At 54.7% G+C, this 19,093-nt stretch overlaps 1 protein-coding gene across 3 annotated transcripts in view; it reads right to left on the bottom strand.

Moving 5' to 3' along the window:
* Positions 1–18,504, bottom strand: part of RAI1 (retinoic acid induced 1) — a 116,512-nt gene extending 98,008 nt beyond the window's left edge. For all 3 annotated transcript variants that reach the window (XM_070394950.1, XM_070394949.1, XM_070394952.1), the window contains exon 1: positions 18,270–18,504. The gene's annotated coding sequence lies outside the window, so the exon portion shown is untranslated. The remainder of the gene's footprint in view (positions 1–18,269) is intronic.
* Positions 18,505–19,093: the final 589 nt, after the last annotated feature.

Below are 19,093 nucleotides of genomic sequence, written 5' to 3'. Positions count from 1 at the left end.
CCGGCCCCTGCCCTCGGGCCCGGGGGCAGCGGAGAGCGGGCTGCAGGCTCCGGGAGCGTGGCCGGGCCGGAGCGCCCCGAGAGCGCCTTTCCGCCGCCGGGCCGGCCGAGGAGCCCTCGCCCCAGACCGCACGGCCGAGGAGCCGCCGTGCGCAGCCGGGCTGGGGAACCCGAAGTCAGCGAAGGGGCGGGGCCCCGGTACCGCGAAGCACGCCGGGACCCTCGCTGCCATGGCGACCGGAGGCTCCGCCCCTCCCAGCGGGGCTGGTTCGTCCGCGGAGGCGCCCGGCCGCGGCCGAGATGGTGGGCGCTACGGCCAAGCGGGCGACGGGGAGCCCGGGAGTTGGGGGCGGGGGGCCGGACCCCGGGAAGGGAGGGGCGGGGAGTTGGGGACGAGGGGCGCCGAGCCCGGGAGAGGGGGTGGGGAGTAGGAGGCGGGGAGCGGGGGCAGGAAGCTCTGGAAGCTCGGCTCGCCGCTGGCCGCGCCCTCCGGGTCGGGAGGAGGGGAAATGGCCCCGGAGGCGGGCGCCCTGCCTGAAGGCGGGCCCGGAGCCACAGCCTCCCTCGCCGGCCCCGCCCCCGCCCGCAGGCCACGCCCTCACTGCCCGGCCCCGCCTCCGCCCGCAGGCCACGCCCTCACTGTCCGGCCCCGCCTCCGCCCGCAGGCCACGCCCTCACTGTCCGGCCCCGCCTCCGCCCCGCAGGCCACGCCCTCCCAGCTCCGTGACTTCTCCCCCCGACTCCGGGGGCACCGGCTCCCCGGGCCTGGGCCCGGACGCCAGGTTCTACGGTGCGAACCCGGTCCCTCAGGTGCTGGCGGCAGAGCCCCCGGAGCGCCCACAGCTCCGAGCGGCCCGCCTGCCCTCCCGGGAGCCCCCGCTGGTCCCTTACCCAGTGTCCGCCCCGCAACAATGGGGACCGGGGGGGGACGCGAGCGCCCTGCCGGGCCGGCGCCCAGCTTCCCGGTTCTTCTTGGTGACGGCCCCGGCTCGGCGGGCGAACAAGCCGCGATCTGTCAGGGGGCGACGTGGCCCCGGGTGCCTGTCCACGGAGTGGCATCCCGATTCCTGGCCGCCCGGCCGGGGGCTGGGGCCGCGGGAGCCATGGCCTGCCCCTCCCCCACCCTCCCCGGCACCGCAGGCCTGGCTTTCCGTCCGAGCCGCCCGTCGGCAGCCGCACAAAGCCCTGTTTGTTTGCTTTCTCTGCGGCTCCCCTGGATCTGTCTCTCTGCTACCTGTGGGCCTGGCTTCCTCTCCCAGTTGCCTTCCCAGCCAGCTGAGGGAAGGCGGAAGCAGCCATTCCCGTGACCCCTGACTCACAGCCACCCCATTCGGCCATGGCTCCTCCAGTCCACCCAGTGCGAGGGGCACCCGGCCAGGTTGGCCTGACTGCCAAGGCTTTGCAGCCCTTCCCTGCCTCCCAGTGTGGAGGGTGGAGCGGGAGCCTGCCGGAGCCAGGGGCTGGGGCGGGGGGAGGGAGCCAGAGAGGCCCAGGCAACGCCCCCTCCTCTGGGGAAAAAGCCTTGTTTTGTCTGTCCCTCTGGAGGGTTGCCCCTGATTTCCCGGCCACCCCCTGGCTGCCAGGAGATAAGGAGGTAAATGGGGCCGGGAGGGTCGCCCTGGTTTCATGGCCCTCACCCCCCCCTTACTCGTTCTGGGGTTCTTGGGTACCCCAGGCTCTGGGATGAGGGCTCACAGGGCCCACTGTGGGCCGCACTGGTGGGGCCTGTCCTGCCTGTGCTGAGCAGGTCTCTGCGGAGCCTCAGGAAGCCCTGTCAGAGGTGAAACAGGAAAATAAACACCCACATTCCACACCACCTGCTCCACCTCCTCTCCTTCCAAGTGAAGAAACCCAACACTGATAGTGCACAAAGATACCCAATCTGCTGGCTCCACCAGGGTGCATTTCCGGCACCCTGCCACCTGGGTGGCCAGGGGCTGGACCGGCCTCCCTCCTCCCTCCGGTAGAGTTTAACCCTTACGGTGACTTCAGGATACAGGAATGGCTCTGCTCACTGGACAGGACAGGATGCTGCACGAGAAAGCCACAGACTAAACTGCCTCAGTCAGAACCCAGGCTCCCTTCTGTCGAACTATCTGCCAAGTGAACGAGTGACCAGCAGGCAGAGCTTGGCTTTGGAGCCCAACCCTCCCAGTCTCCAATCTGAGCTCTGCCACTTGGTTGCTGTGTGACCTCAAGCAGGTCACTGAACCTCTCTGAGCTTGTTTCCCTGACAATCTACAGGGCAGTTATGGCGTAGAACCACCAGTGCCCACACCACAGCAGGCACTCGGTAAATGATGGCTTTTCTCCTTGATCCCCCAGCATCCAGAGACAGGCATGCATTCAATTAGAGGAACCAGGCCCCTTCCACTTCCGCTTTCACCCACCTGCCCGCTGCCAGGCATCCCCCCAGTCACCACCTCTGGCCTCTGGAATGCTCCCCAGGCTCCTGTCCTGCCCCCAGACCAGAGCCTCTATGTTTAATTAGCCAGAGCGGGGCCCCAGGGGACAATGTTACCCCAAGGGAACAAAGCCAGCTCCCTCCACATCCTGCTGGACTCAAGAAGAGAGAGCCACTCAATTAAGTCTGATTTGGCACGTCTGCTTTTAGTGCTATTTTGGGCCACAGTGGTGATTTTCTGTGCTTATCTCAAAGGTATCCTAAACCCGATTCCTTCCCAACTTCCCACCCTATCTGTTTGAAATGAAAACATTGTTCATTCTCTTCTCTTTTCCTGCTTCTCTTCCCCACCTATCAGAGGGATTCACGTGAGAAAAGCAGCAGAGGCTGGGCCCCCTTGGCTCTGTCCCCCAAAACACAGCACGCTGGGAGCTGTAGTTCTCCTATACTAGACCAAGGAGAGAGGTCCTCTGGCCTTCATCTTTTCCCCACCTCTGGAAGCCCTTTAGGCTGGGTCATGTTCTACTGTCCCCTCCGACACCCAGGGGCCCGCCCTTCCCACCAGACACCTTTTGACTTTCTGCCTCCTGCCTGGACAGACCTCCTGAAAGTCATCCCCGCCACAGAGTGGAAAGCTTCTTGCCTCACTCCCCACATTACCTCCTCAGCTTGCAACACAATTACAATTATATCGACATAAGTGCAATTATTTCTTTAATGTGCGCTCACCGCCCAGACTTGGCCACTACTATTTCTCCGGGTTCCGCAGCCCCCGTGGCACTGACATGTGGGCAGATTGCGTTGTGGAGGCTGTCCTAGGCATGGCGGTGCTCAGCAGCATCTCTAGCCTCTGCCCACGAGGGATGTCCCCTGAGGACTTTGTCAGTCCGAGAACGTTTGCACCATGAGAACCACTGCTCCAAGCCCGACCCAGTGCTCCCCTTCCCCAGGGAATGAATGCATGACTCTTCCCCTCCGCCCCCCAATACAACAGATGACGTTTTTTCCTTTTTTTAAAAAAAATCTTTATTGTTGAGAGTATTACAGATGCCCCCCCTTTTTTCCCTGTTGCCCCTCCACCTGGTTCCCAACCTGCCCCAGCCTTCACCACCCTATTGTCTGTGTCCATAGGTTCACCAGTTTATTTTGTTCATTAGATTTCTTGTTTGTTTATTTTTAGATTCAGTTGTTGATAGATATGTATTTGTTGCCATTTTATTGTCATATTTTTAATCTTCCTCCTTCCTCTTCCTCCTCCTCTCTTCTTCCTCTCCCTCCTCTTAAAAAATACCCTTCCGCTGAAACCGGTTTGGCTCAGTGGATAGAGCATCGGCCTGCGGACTGAGGGGTCCCAGGTTCGATTCCGGTCAAGGGCATGTACCTGGGTTGCGGGCACATCCCCATTGGGAGATGTGCAGGAGGCAGCTGATCGATGTTTCTAACTCTCTATCTCTCTCCCTTCCTCTCTGTAAAAAATCAATAAAATATATTTTTAAAAAAATACTCTTCAACATTTCATGTAACACTAGTTTGGTGGTAATGAACTCCTGTAGTGTTTTCTTGTGTGTAAAACTCTTTATCTGACCTTCAATTCTAAATGATAGTTTTGCTGGGTAGAGTAATCTTGGGTGTAGGTCCTTGCTATTCATCACTTTGAATATTTCTGGCCATTCCCTTTTGGCCTGCAAGGTTTCTGTTAAGAAATCAGCTGACAGTCGTCTGGGTACCCCCTTGTAAGTAACTGACAGCTTTTCTCTTGCTGCTTTTAAGATTCTCCCTTTGGGAGAACCAACATGGTGGCATAGGTAAACGCCTGTACTCACTGCCTGCCACAACCACATCAAAATTACAACGAAAATACAGAACCATCATCATCCAGAACCACCTGAAAGCTGGCTGAGTGGAAGTCCTACAACCAGAGAAGCAAAGAAGAAGGCACATCGGAGGGACGGAGGCGCAGAACGGGCTGGTCCGACACCCACGTGTGCCGTGTTTTAATCAGGAGGGAGATCGTCTCTGCAGAGGCCTCCGTGAGGAGCAAGGGGTCCCGGCCCCACACCAGATCCCAGCCCAGGGTCCCAGAGCTGGGAAGGGAAGTCGCCACAACTATGGGTTGTAAAAACCGGCAGGGATTGTGGCTCAGTGAAACGGAGGCTATGGGAGACCCAGGTGTTCCTCTTAAAGGGCCAGCGCATGAACTTACATAGACTCACTTCCTCTGAGCTCCAGCACCAAGCGCCAGGTGGCAGCTCTGGGGGACCCAACACATACAAGGAGGAACTGGATTGTCTGGCAGTGGGGCAGGAACTTGGGGAGGCCTTCTCCAGATGGAGGTGCTTGCAGGGGTCATGGTTCCTGTGCTGGGGCTTCCTGGTCTCAGGGATGACTGACAGCCATTTCTGTTTGCTCCACTCTGGTGATTCCCCGAGACCCCCACCCCAACCAATTTGTAGCCCCATCCACCCTGTGTGCAGTGGCTTTTACATATGAATGGCCTGTCCTGGCTCAGGCTTCAGTCAAAGAAGCTGCAGCTTGGTCAGGGTGCCCCAAACCTATAAATAAAAGGCCCAAGACACAGCACTAGCACCAGCTTCCCTTGATTCACAGCTTGACCACACCTGGGCAACTCTAAGCCCAATACAAATAGGAGAAATCTGCAGATCTCTCTGTAGCTCCTGTCAGGTGGCCCCAGGCAGTGGCTGACTTTGTACCTCTGTGGAGGCCCCAGAGCCAGTGCACCTGGTGGACAGCTCAGACCATAGCAGATTACAACTCTACACACCCACAAGCAACACACTCAAGGGGCAGACTCAGTGAGCACCAAAGCCCCACTGAAGCAAGTCCTGCTCCATAGGGGTGTCTCCTGCACAACAGATCTCCCACTGTAGTGGCAGCTGGTCCTCACAACCAATTGGCCTGGAGGTCAACTCCTCCCACTGACACCAACAGCAATCAAGGCTCAACTACAACAAGACAGTGCACACAGCCCACACAGGGGCACACCTAGCGTGCCCAGCTCAGGTGACTGGGGAAGCTGAGCCACTGGCCCTATAGGACACCTACTACACAAGGCCACTCTGCCAACTCAAAGACATATAGCAGCTCTACCCAATACATAGAAACAAACGTGGAAGCAGCCCAAATGTGGAGACAAACATGTCACAAATGAAAGAAATGGAAGAAAGCAAACTACTGGATATAGAGTTCAAAACCACGGTTACAGGGTTACGCAAGGATCTTCTTGAGACCTCCAAGGGGCTTTGTGAGAATTTTTTTTTTTATGCTTTGTGAGATTTTCAAGGATCTTAGTGAGAATGCAAAAAAAAAAAAAAAAAAAGAATAAAAAATATGAACAAGTGTAAGGAGTCTCTGGGACAACTTCAAGCATACCAACATTCACATTATAGGGGTGGCAGAAAAAGAGAGAGAGCAAGATATTGAAAACCTCTTTGAAGAAATAATGAAAGAAAACTCCCCCTACCTGGTGAAAGAAATAGACTCACAAGTCCAGGGAGCACAGATAGTCCCAAACAAGAGGAACCCAAAGAGGCCCACACCAAAACACATCATAATTAAAATGCTAAGGGTTAAAGATAAAAAGAGAATCTTAAAAGCAGCAAGAGAAAAGCAGTGAGTTACCTACAAGGGAGCACCCATATGACTGTCAGCTGATTTCCCAACAGAAACTTTGCAGGCCAGAAGGGAGTGGCAAGAAATATTCAAAGTGATGAATAGCAAGGACCTACACCCAACATTACTCTACCCAGCAAAGCTATCATTTAGATTAAAGATCAGATAAAGAGCTTCACAAACAAGAAAATGCTAAAGGAGTTCATCACCACCAAACTAGTATTACATGAAGTGTTGAAGGGTATTCTTTAAGAAAAGGAAGAAGAAAAAGAAAGAGATAAAAAATATGAACAATAAAAAAGCAATAAATACTTATCTATCAACAACTGAATCTAAAAATCAAAATAAACAAATAAGAAATCTAATAAACAGAATAAACTGGTGAATAAAATAGAATCAGAGGCATGGAAATGGAACAGACTAACGATTCTCAGAGGGAACGAGGGTTGGGAGCAGGAAGAGATTAAAGATTTTATATGCATCTATGTATTACCTATGGACACAGACAATAGGATTGTGAAGGCCTGGGGTGGGGTGGGGTGGGAACTGGGTGGAGGGGGGCAATGGAGGGGGAAAACAGAGACATCTGTAATACTCTCAACAATAAAGATTTTTTTAAATATACAAAAAAAAATTAAAAAAAAATTCTTTGTCTTTAACCCTTGGCATTTTAATTATGATGTGTCTTGATGTGGGCCCTTAAGTTCCTCTTGTTTGGGACTCTCTGAGCTTCTTGGACTTGTAAGTCTATTTCTTTCACCAGGTAGGGGAAGTTTTCTGTTTTCAGTATCTTGCTCTCTCTTCTCCTTCTGGCACCCCCATAATGCGAATGTTGGTACACTTGAAGTTGTCCCAGAGGCTCCTTACACCAAACATGTCAAATGAGGCATGCGGCCCACTGGCCGTGAGTTTGACATGCTTGCCTTACACTATCTTCATATATTGGGGTTTTTTCTTTTTGCTCTTCTGATTGGGTGTTTTTTGATTCCTCATATTCCAATTGCTATATTTCTGGCAGGTTCTTTTTCATGTTTTTGACATTCTCACTAAGATTCTTGAGCTCTCATTAATACCTTTATAACCATGATTTTGAACTCTGTATCCAGCAGTTCGCTTCCTTGATTGCTATTGGTGTTAGTGGGAGGAGTTGACCTCCAGGCCAACTGGAAGGAGTAGCTGGCTGGGAGGAGTAGCTGCAACTACAGTGGGAGAGTTGCTGTGCAGGAGACACCCCTCTGGAGCAGGACTTGCATCAGTGGGACTTTGGTGCTCACCGAATCTGCCTCTAAGTGTGTTGCCTGTGGATGTGTGGAGTTGTGGATTCGTTATGGTCTGAGCTGTCCACCAGGTGCACTGGCTCTGGGGCCTCCACAGAGGTACAAAGTCAGCCACTGCCTGGGGCCACCTGACAGGAGCTACAGAGAGATCTGCAGATTTCTCCTATTTGTATTGGGCGTAGAGGTGCCCAGGTGTGGTCAAGCTGTGAATCAAGGGAAGCTGGTGCTAGTGCTGTGTCTTGGGCCTTTTATTGATTGCTTTGGAGCACACCATCACCAGCTGCAGCTTGTTTGAGAGATTTTAGCAAAGTGTGAAGGCTGAGCCAGGAAAGGCCATTCATATGGAAAAACTGATGCAAACAGCTGGGGTGGGCCTGCAAATTGGATAGGGCTGGGCCTCAGGAAATCATCAGAGTGGAGCGAACAGTGTGCTCCAGGCTGATGGAGACTCAGGTATAGCTGCCAGTCAGCCTTACAACAGGGGAGATCCCAGCACAGTAACAATGACCCTTACAAGCACCCCCATCTTGGGGAAAGCCGCCCCAAGTTCCTGCCCTGATGCCAGACAATCCAATTCCTCCCTGTATGTTTCTGGGTCCCCAGAGCCACCTGATGCTGGGAGTCCAAATAATTTTGTGGGCCAGCTCTTTAAACAGAACACCTGGGTCTCCCATAGCCTCCGTGTCACTCAGCCACAATCCCCACTGGTTTTTACAGCCCACAGTTATGGGGACTTCTCTTCACAGCTCTAGAACCCTGGGCTGGGGGGCTGGTGTGGGGGTGGGACCCCTTGCTCCTCATGGGTGTTCTCCGCAGAGACGAACTCCCTCCCAATTAAAAAACATCACACATGGGTGTTGGACCAGCCCGTTCAGTGCCTCTGTTCCTCCTACCTGTCTCAATGTGCTTTCTTCTTTGCTTCTCTAGTTGTAGGACTTCCATTCAGCCAGCTTTCAGATGGTTCTGCATGATGATTGTTCCGTATTTTAGTTGTAATTTTGATGTGGTTATGGGAGGTAGCAAGTACAGGCATTTTACGACGCCACCATTTTATACTGCCATTTTATTATTTATATTTTTGTATCCTCCTTCTTCGTTCTCCTCAGACCCTTTAACACTTCATGTAATACTAGTTTGGTGTGATGAAATCCTTTATCTTTTTCTTGTCTGTGAATCTCTCTATCTGACCCTCAATTCTAAATGATAGTTTGCTGGGTAATCTCGATTGTAGGTACTTGCTATTCATCACTTTGAATATTTCTTGCACTCCCTTCTGGCCTGCAGAATTTCTATTGAGAAATCAGCTAACAATCGTAAGGGTGCTCCCTTGTAGATAACTGCTTTTTTAGTTGCTGCTTTTATTTATTTATTTATTTATTTATTTATTATTATTATTTTTTAAATGTTACTGATTTCAGAAAGAGGAAGGGAGGGGGATAGATAGAAACAACGATGAGAGAGAATCATTGATCGGCTGCCTCCTGCATGCCCCATACTAGGGATCGAGCCTGCAATTCGGGCATGTGCCCTGACCTGGAATCGAACCATGACCTCCTGGTTCATAGGTAAATGCTCAACCACTGATTCATGCCAGCCAGGCTCTCTTGCTACTTTTAAGATTATCTCTTTGTTTTTAACCCTTGGCATTTTAATTATGTGTCTTGCTGTGGGCCTCTGGGTTCCTCTTGTTTGGGACTCTGAGTTTCCTGGACCTGTAAATCTATTTTTTCCACCATTATTTTTTTCATATAGGTGTTCAATATCTTGCTCTTTCTCTTCTCTTCTGGCACCCCCATGATGCAAATGTTGGTACACTTGAAGCTGTCCCAGAGACTCCTTATACCATCTTCATATTTTTGGATTCTTTTTTCTTTTTGCTCTTCTGATTGGGTGTTTTTTTGTTTTTCTTTTTTTGCTTCCTCATATTCCAAATTGCCGATTTGATTTTCGGCATCCTCTACTGTTGATTCCCTGTAAATTATTCTTCATTTCAGTTAGTGTATCCTTCATCTGACTGGTCCTTTTTCATGTTTTTGATGTTCTCACTAAGATCATTGAAATTCTCACTAAGTTCCTTGAAACTCTCATGAAGATCCTTGAGCATCCTTATAACCATTGTTTTGAACTCTGTATCTAGCAGTTTGCTTGCTTTGATTTCATTTAGACCTTTTTTATATTTTTTTTCCCTGGAGATTTCTTCTCTTCTTTCATTTGTGACATGTTTCTTTGTCTCGTATTTTGGCTTCTTCCCTGTATTTGTTTCTATGTATTAGGTAGAGCTGCTATGTCTCCTAGAATTGGTAGAGTGGCCTTGTGTAGTAGGTGTTCTGTAGGGCAAAGTGGCTGGGCACTCTAGGTGCACCTCTGTATGGGCTGTGTGTACTGTCCTGTTGTAGTTGAGCTTGAATGCTATTGGCATCACTGGGAGGAAATGACATCCAAGCCAATTGGCTGTGAGGACCAACTGTGAATACAGTGGAAGAGCTCCTGTGCAGGAGACACTTCTATGGAGCAGGACTTGCTTCTGTGAGGCTTTGGAGCTCACCAAGTCTGCCCCTTGAGTGTGTCGATTGTGGATGTAGTAGAGTTGTAATCTGGCGTGGCCTGAAGCTGTCCTCTGGGTGCACTGGCTCTGGGGCCTCCCAGGAGGTGCAAAGTCAGTCATGCTTGTGCCCTACCTGGGGCCACCCGGCACAAGCTAGAGCAATCTGCAGATGGCTGCTACTTGTGTTGAGCATGGAGATGCCCATGAGAAGCTAAACTGTGAACTAAGGCAGGCTGTTGCTAGTTATGGGCCTAGAGACACTTATTGAGAGTTATGGGGCACAATGAGTCCAGCTGCTGCTTATTTGAGAGATTTTAGGAAACTCTGAAGCCTGAAGCAGGACAGGCCATTTGTATGGAAAAGCTGCTGCAAACAGCTTGGGTGGGGCTGCAAATTGGGTGGGGCAGGGTCTCAGGGAATCACCAGTACCAGGTGAAGTTGTGGGCCAGGTTGACGGAGACTCAGATATGGCATCTGTCAGTCAGCTCTGTGGTGTGTGGGGGGGGGGTGCGCGGGGGGGGGGGGGGGGTCTCAGCTTAGAACAAATATCTCTGGGAGCACTTTTGTCTGGGAGAAAACTGCTCCCAAGTTCTTGCCTTGATGACAGACAATTTAGTTCCTCCCTGTATGTCCCTGGATCCTTCAAGCTGGTGCTGGAGCTCAGAGGGAGCAAGTCCAAGCAAGTCTGTGCCGGCCCTTTAAGAGTACTGCCTGGGTTTCTGGCAGCATCTGTGTCACTCAGCCACAATCCCTGCTGGTTTTTACAGTCCAAAGTTATGGGGATTTCTCTTCCCAGCACTAGAACCCTGGGCTGAGGGGTCTGGTGGGGTGGGGATGGGACACCTTGCTCCTCACAGGTGGCCTCCACAACCAAGATATCCCTTCTGATTAAAAAAAAAAATACCACACGTGGGTGTCGGACCAGCCCATTCCGTGCCTTTGTGCCTCTGCCCCTCTTACCAATCTCAACGAGCTTTCCTCTTTACTCCTCTAGTTGTGGGACTTCCATTCCGTCAGATTTCAGGTGGTTCTGAATGATAGCTGTTCTGTATTTTAGTTGTAATTTTGATGTGGTTGTGGGAGGATGTGAGTATCGCATTTACCTACACTGCCATCTTGGTTCCCCCTCTAGAACAGGTGATTTTTATTTTACCTCTTTACCTCTTACTATAATCATGTATAAATTTCATTTTCTCATCAGACCAGAAGCTTTCAGAAGACAGGCCCATGTGACCTCAGCTGTATATCAATACTGATTGTCCATAACTGTTTGATGAAGGAATAACTATCAAAGCATCAGAAAGCACAGTATTAAAATCCAGTGTGGTTCCCCCTTCCCTAACCCATCCTGAATTACTGTGTGACTTTGCTACAGTAGCTAAACTTCTCTGAGCCTCAGTATATTTCCAGTCATTGTAGTAATTCTTTGCCCTATAGGGCTAGTGAAGTTTTACAACTTCCCATTTCTAAGGAGCTGTAGCCACCAATAAGAAATCTTTCAGGCATTTTTTCGTTTACAAATTTCGTTTTCTGAGGGCTGTTATTACTAATAGGCAATATTTATTAAGTACTTTGCTACGTGTCAAGTACAGCTAAGTACATTAGAGGCACCATCTCATTGAACCCTTTTAAAAACAAAAGTAGGTACTATTAGTTTTACTGTTTGATGAATGAGGAAGTAGAGCTAAAAAAGCTGGAGGTACCTGATGTCTAAGGACACCCAGGTATGGTCTGGCAGCCGCTGGCAATGTAGGATGTCAATCAGTAAACACTTTCAGCTTCGATATTTGATACTGAAATTCTTTAGATCCGAAGCCCACCTGGTGCCAGGCAGAATTAGGCTCTGGCCCCGCAGCCCTCACCCTCATCCTCACCCGCTGAGCTCCCAGGTGCCCAGGGAGAGGTCTGACGGCCAGGAGGGCCAAGGAGTGCTGATGCAAGACGTTGGCCTGCCCGGGCAGGTGCTCGGCTCTCCACCACCCCCTTCCCAGGCGTCACCCTCTCAGGAAAGTCCTGGCTGCGACTGGCCTCTGTCAGCACCAAGCTGGTCTGTGCGATTCTTCAGGGCAGGAATGCAAACAATGGAGAGAAGGGCCTATTCTCAAGCCGTTTCCACGTCAGGCCCTGTTTTAAATATTTTATCTGCATTAACTCACTGATTTTCCCAACAACTCACTGAGGTAGGTGCTATCATTTCCCCATTTTACAGACTGAGTAAAGAAAATAACGTGCCCAAGTTAGCACATGGCAAAGTACAAGGCAGCTGAATTCCAAAATACATGTGCTTGTCCACTATGCTGTATCAGAAATGCTTCGTGTTAATGGCTGTGCTCCCAGCACCCTGGTATGCAATGTGATTTATGAATGAACGAACAAATGAATGAACCAATGAGTTTGTGGTTATACCGCCACATTCACTGCCTGGAAGTCAAGAGTTGCTGGAGCAAACCCCTTTTTTAGAAATAAACTCTGGCCAGAAAACTATAATCTTACCTGCCCTACTAAGGGTAACAGACCCACTCAATCTATCAGCTTCAACCTGGCTGGAAAAGAAACTTGGTTTGGCCGGTGTTACCTCACAGGTTTAGACGCCACCTGGATGGATGGGAACGGAAGAAGAGCAAGCTCTTCCTCATGCGAAGTCCTTCAGCAATGAGAGTGACAGCCACACGAACTGAGTGTAACCAGGAGGGCCTGGGGTTCCACCCGTTTTAAAGTGGCTTATGGAGCTTCAGAGAAGAGCAGATGCTTGGACTTGAACCGAGGTGGCCTAACCCCCATGTCTGCGTTTAAGACCCCAAGCTCAGGGCCTCGAGAGGAACCATGCTCAGAAAGGGAAGTGACTTGCCTGAAGCAGCAGTTGGAGCTAAACCTCTTCCTGATTCCAAATCTAGTGCTTCCCCCACCAAACTGCACTGTAGACAGGCCCGTCTCCAAGGAAGGGGCTCTGTCAAGTCTGCACGTCTTCTCTTGAGACCCCCGCTGGGGCCTGTCCAACGCTCCGGCTCCGAGCAAGCCCCCTGCCCCTGCTCTGTCAGCCCTCCCCACCGGTCCCCTACTTCTCAGCCCAAACAGTCCACCCTCCCCAATTACAGGTAAGGCTCGGCCTAAGAGGAGAGGGGAGATGCCCACCACCCCGGCTTTCAACCCACAACTCCTAACAGTGCCCCCCCTACACACACACACACATACCCCACAAACACACACACACATACCCCACAAACACACACACACACATACCCACACACACACCACACACACACACACATACCCCACAAACACACACACACATACCCCACAAACACACACCCACCCACACACACACACACCCACACACACACACACACCACACACACACACACCCACACACACACACCACACACACCCCCCCCACACACACACACCCCACACACACACACACCCCCCCCACACACACACACACCACACACACACACCCACACACACACACCACACACACCACACACACACCCCACACACACACCTACCACACACACACACACCACACACACACACACATACACACACACACACCACACACACCCCCCCCACACACACACACCACACACACACACACCACACACACACACACACCCCACAAACACACACACACACACATACCCACACACACACACCCCCCCACACACACACCCACCACACACACCACACACACACCCACCACACACACACACACACACATACCCACACACACACACACACACCACACACACACACACCACACACCACACACACACACACCACACACACACACACACCACACACACACACACATACCCCACAAACACACACACACATACGCCACAAACACACACACACACACATACACACACACACACACACCCCACACACACACACCCCACAAATACACACACACACCACACACACACCACACACACACACACACACACACACACACACACACACCACACACACACACACACACACCACGAACACACACACACCACACACACACACACACCACACACACACACCACACACACACACACCACAAACACACACACACACCACACACACACACACACACCACACACACACACACCACACACACACACACACACACACCACACACACACACACACGCACACCACACACACACACACATGCACACACACACACACCACAAACACACACACACCACACACACACACACACCCACACCACACACACACACACACACACACCACACACACACACACACACACGCACGCACACACACCACAAACACACACACACACACACACACACACACACCACACACACACCACACACACACCACACACACACTGGCCCTGGCATCTGCTCTCTCCTCTCCTGAGCATGATCACTTTCTGCAGAAACTATATGTTCACTCTCCACCTGGCCCACAGACTGGAGGGCTGGAAGGTGTGTGCACAGGGCTGGGGAGCAAACACTGAGGGCCTGTCCGCTGAATAGAGGGACAGATGGACAAATGAGTGAACCGATGAATGTTCAGGGTCATGAGAACTCATAGTTCTCCTGGATAATTCTTTCCTGAGTCTAAGCATACTATTCAGCAACAAGAGCATTTCCCTCACTCTTTCTCATCTCCCCCCGCCCCCCCCCCCCCCATCTCTGCCTGTCTCTCCCCCTCTCCCTCTCCTGTCCGCCTCCCTCTCCTTCTACCTTGACTCCCGCTCCCTCTGGATCAACCATCAGAGAAGGGAGAGACGAGACTTCTGTTTTGTCTTGGGAGGTAGGGAGGAAGGTGGAGGGCATCCTAGTGGAAGAAACAGGCCAGGAGGTGCACATGGCCACCCTGGGAAGAAGGGCTGTGCTGGGGCTGGAGGGAGGGGACTCAATGATGCCAGAAAGGGCCCTGCAGCGGGGAAAGACTCTGGGCTGGACTTTCACCCAGGAGGCAGCATGAGCCACGGGAAGTATCTGCTGGGGTGAGAAAGATCAGGCGGTAGCATGGCCCACTCTGGGAGGGGACAGTTTTGAGGCAGGGAGGCCAGCGAGGAGGCCCAGCAACAGCCCAGCCTTTTCTGCCACCATTCCTCTGAGTCAGTTCCACCCTCTTGGCCACCGTAGAGGTCACGTCCATTTCAGCCTCCAAAGACATGCTGTGCGTTCCCTCTGCCAGGAATCCCCCTCATTCTTACCCACCTGTGCCTTAAGCCCTGCTCCAAGCCCCTTCTTCCAGGAAGCCCCCACTCTGGCCATGACTGGGCACACTTGCTCCTGAATCCTGAGGCTCAGGCTGTCTGTCCCTCCCACCTGGCACGGGATCATCCACCATCTCCCTCTGCTCTTCTTCCCTTGGGCAAGTCTTACCAAGATGCTGCCCTCCGCTCTGTCCCGCCTCGTCCCCATTTCTGCCTGCATGGCGCCGTCACAGGGGGCCTGCTCCCTGCATAAAGCCCTGCCATGGCTCCCAGGACAGTGCTGCCCTGTGGGTATTAGCCGGGTCTCACCCACCTATTGGGCTGTGTGACCTCTTGGGGGCAGCTGCAGTAAGCAGAGGCCTTCAACACAGTGGGTCCCTGGAAAATGTTTGTTCCCTGGGGGCCAGCGAGCCCCATGCCTCGCCTACAGGAGCACCGCTCTGTGCACACAGCGTCCACCTCCTCCTTCCTGCAGAGCCCCACATCAGAAGGGGGAGAGGGGGCAGCCATGCCACAGCCACAGGCAGCTACTAAAAGCAATGGCTGCCATGGAAACAGAATGGTAATGACGATAGTGGCAACTGGCATTTACAGGGACAAGTACTGCTCCATAGTTGATAGTAATTAACTCATTAACTCTTCACTGTAGTCCTGTGAGGCCAGGACAGTTCTTATTCCCATTGTGCAGATAGGGACACTGAGGCACAGAGACGTAAATAACTCATTCAGTGTGCAGTGGAGCCAGGAGTCAACCCAAAGCCTTGCCCTAAAGCACCTCACCCTGCGACCTCACAGGGACAAATGGAAAGGAAAAAGGAAGTTGCAGAATGGGAGCCTGAGGTGGTTCTCATTTGGGGTAAAAGAAAATGAGGGGTTCGTATGCATGACAGATGCACACGTGAGCAGCAAAGTGTCTGGGAGGATGTACTCCAACTGTTAACTGGGTACCTGTGCGGGGTGCGCAGGGCACTTTTATTCTATGTACTTTGGGGTTTGTTTGTTGCATTTTTCGCACGAGAAGAAAAACCCACGTGCTGTGTAATTAAAAAAGAGAAAATTCGAGGAGTTAAGGGTAGTAAAGGGTAAAGGGGGTCAAATATATGTTAACAGAAGATGACTTGACTGGGGGATACACAGTGCAGGACACAGATGACGTGTCATAGAGATGTAACTTGAACCTATACAATCAATGCCACCCCAACAGAATAATATTTTATAAATATTTTCAAACCCTGGGTATGACCCATTAGTGGATTGTAAAGTCAAGTCAGTGAGTTGCATCCAGCAATTTAAAAAAATTAGACAGACTAGAATATAAAGTACCAGGTCAACAGAGGAAGTGGAAGCAAGCGTTACTTCCCTAACCCCTCCTCCCTAACCCCTGGCTGAGCTACACACTGGGGAGAACAAGTGGGGCCTAGATGTATTTCTCACCACAGGCCACTGGCAAGCATTCGAAAGCCACCGGTGCAGACTGGTTAGTCTAAAGAGGAATCAGACGAGGGCCCGGCCTGCCAGGCCTCTGGGTCCAGGGGGGAGTGTGGAGGTGGAGTGGCTGCTGAGTAGGAGGTCGGGGGGCCTGGCTATGGGAATTGTCCTGTTGGGCCCACTCCCCAGTCAGCTTCCGCCCCGCCGCCCCTTGGCATACTTTCTTCCCCTCCAAGGCCCTTGCTTTTGAGAGCCTTTGCCAGAATTTTGGGGTTGAATCTCCCTGACCAAGAATGTCTGCTCTCTATGTCACAAATGGCCACTTCTCTGTGCACTTAAGGATGTCCTCGGGGAGCTCCCGGGCCCACCACACGCACCCTCGTGGTCAAGGGGCGGGGTGGGAAACTAGAGGATTCTTTCCCAGCTTCCAGATGAGGGGGGCCAGTCAGAGGCCCCCACTGTCTGCAGCGAAGGCGGTCCCACCCAGGGTGAGCCTGACCTCAGGCGGCGGTGCGGGAAGAGGAGCAGAACCCCCGCCCCCGCCTGCCCCCCTCCCGGGGCTCCCAGGGCCCTGGCGCCTCCACAGCAGAGCTCGCCTAACCCCCGCCCCTCCCAGGGCAGCAGACATCTAAGAAGATAAAATAAAAAGAAGTAATTCCCCTGCTCTGACGTCAGCGCGGGGTCTGAGCAGCCCGGCGAAGCCGGAGAGCTGGATTGCAACCAGATGTAACGCCCTTGAATCCTCACACGACGCTGCGCTGGGAGAGAACAGGGCGGGGTGCACTCCGCGGGGAGGGGGGCGCGCGGTCCCGCGTGGGTCCTGGACTCGGAGCTGCTGAGACCAGCGAAGGAGCTGCGGGGGGAGCGGCGCGGAGGCTGCGGCCGGGCCGCCATTCAGCGCGGGCGCCCTTCCCCCCGCCCCCGACGCGCATTGTTACCCGTCGGTCCATTCAGAGCCGCGGCCCCCGCGCCCCCGCCCCGGCTTCCCGGGAGGAGGCCCGCTCCGCCGGCCCGGACGGAAGGAGGACCACGGGCCCAGCGGCCTCGGGCCTGGCGGCTCCGACGCGACCAAGGCTCCAAATGTCACCCCGTGTCCTGCCATCCCTCGCCCCCCGCGCTCGGGGACGTCGGTCTCCCCGGGCCCCGGTGCCCCTGCGCGGGGGCCGTGGACCTGACCGCGCGCCGCTGTCTGGGGACACGGGCTCCCGCGTCTGGAGCCCGGACGTCACGCCACCTCCGAAGGGCGCGAGCCCGGCCTGGCCGCGTCGGGGCGCCCGGCCTCGGGGCAGCTTCCCCGGGTGGCGGCCTGCGCAGGCCCGGCGCCTGCCCCGGTGCCGCGGGCGCTGAGCCCTGGAGCCGCGTCGCCCACGCGGGCCCGCCCGCCCCGCGCGTCCCTGGCTCCTGGGCTGCGGCCCCCGCCCGCCGAGTCCCCCGCGGAGGCGCCGGCCTCCCGCCCCCCACGGGGCGCGCGCACAAAGGTCCGCTCCGGCCCATCGAACGCCCCGCGCCCCCACCCCACGCCCCGCACACACTCGGCTCCCGAGCGCGCCGGGCCTCCTGCCACACGCGACCCGCGCTCCCAGGGTCCACGGCCGACCGGACCCCCGCCGCCGCGCGCATTCCCGGAGCCCCCTCCGCGGCGCGGGCGCCCACCTTGCGCTCCCCCTCGGCCATCTGCGCCCTGCGCCCCCCGCGCCACACAAAGCAGGGGCCGGGCTCCTGCGCGCCCCCCTTCTCCCCGGCTTCGCCCCGCCGCCCCTGCCGCCCGCGCCGCCCCCGCCGCCCGCGCTCGGTGCTCACCTCGCGCCGCTCACTCGGGGGCCCTGGGCCTGGCGCTGCGGCTTCGCGGCCCCGAGGCCCGGGAGGCCATGGGGTCCGGGTCGGCCGCCGCCCGCCGGGCAGGAAGGAGGGGGGCCGCGCGCCCCCTCCTCGCGCCGGCGCTCGGGCCGCAGTGGGCGGCCTGCTCCGCTCGCCTCCCGGCCGCGCCGCCCGCGCTCCAGTCCGCCTCTCCCGGCCCAGCCGCGGGCGGGGCGGCACCGGGACCGGCCCTGCCGCGCACCCGGACGCGCTGCCTGTGACCGCGGGAAACGCTCTGCCCGGTGCACAGAGGCGCGAGCGGCTCGGCGTGGGGGCCACAGGGGGAGCGGGAGGAAAAAGTTCCCGGGCGGCCTGGCTGCGCTCGCCCGCGCCCCGGCGCCCGCAGGGCCGTGCGCGCCCCGACAGCACCCCCTGGCGGCCCGCGTGCCCACTGCGCGCCCGCCCGCCGCCCGCGCGCCTTGCGGGAGGGAGGCTTGGTTGTGGGTCCCAGAGGAGCCCTCAAAAAGTTCATGCTCCGCCTCAGGCTTGGGGACGCCGCAGGACGAGGTTGGGGTGACCGCTGCAACCTCGAGCAGAGGCTTTGGACCGACGCCCCGCTCTCAGGTGCTCCCAGCCTCTGGCCTGTTCTCTAGGCCAGGCTCCCCCCCCCCCCCTCCGTCGCCCCACCAGTAGCCCTCACTGTGACCTTCTCTTAAACATTTTTGAACCCTAAATGTAATGGGCTGGACGTTCATGTCTTCACTTACTGGGCACCTGGCACCTTGCTGGGCGCTGAGTAATCAGCGGAAGTACGAGGTTCCTGCTGT

Source organism: Myotis yumanensis, unplaced genomic scaffold (genome assembly GCF_028538775.1).
Source record: "Myotis yumanensis isolate MYYU_CA2020_CCGP unplaced genomic scaffold, mMyoYum1.0.hap1 SCAF_16, whole genome shotgun sequence".
NCBI lineage: Eukaryota > Metazoa > Chordata > Mammalia > Chiroptera > Vespertilionidae > Myotis > Myotis yumanensis.
The sequence above is the reverse complement of the archived record's forward strand: the minus strand, read 5'-3'. Positions and strand labels throughout refer to the sequence as shown.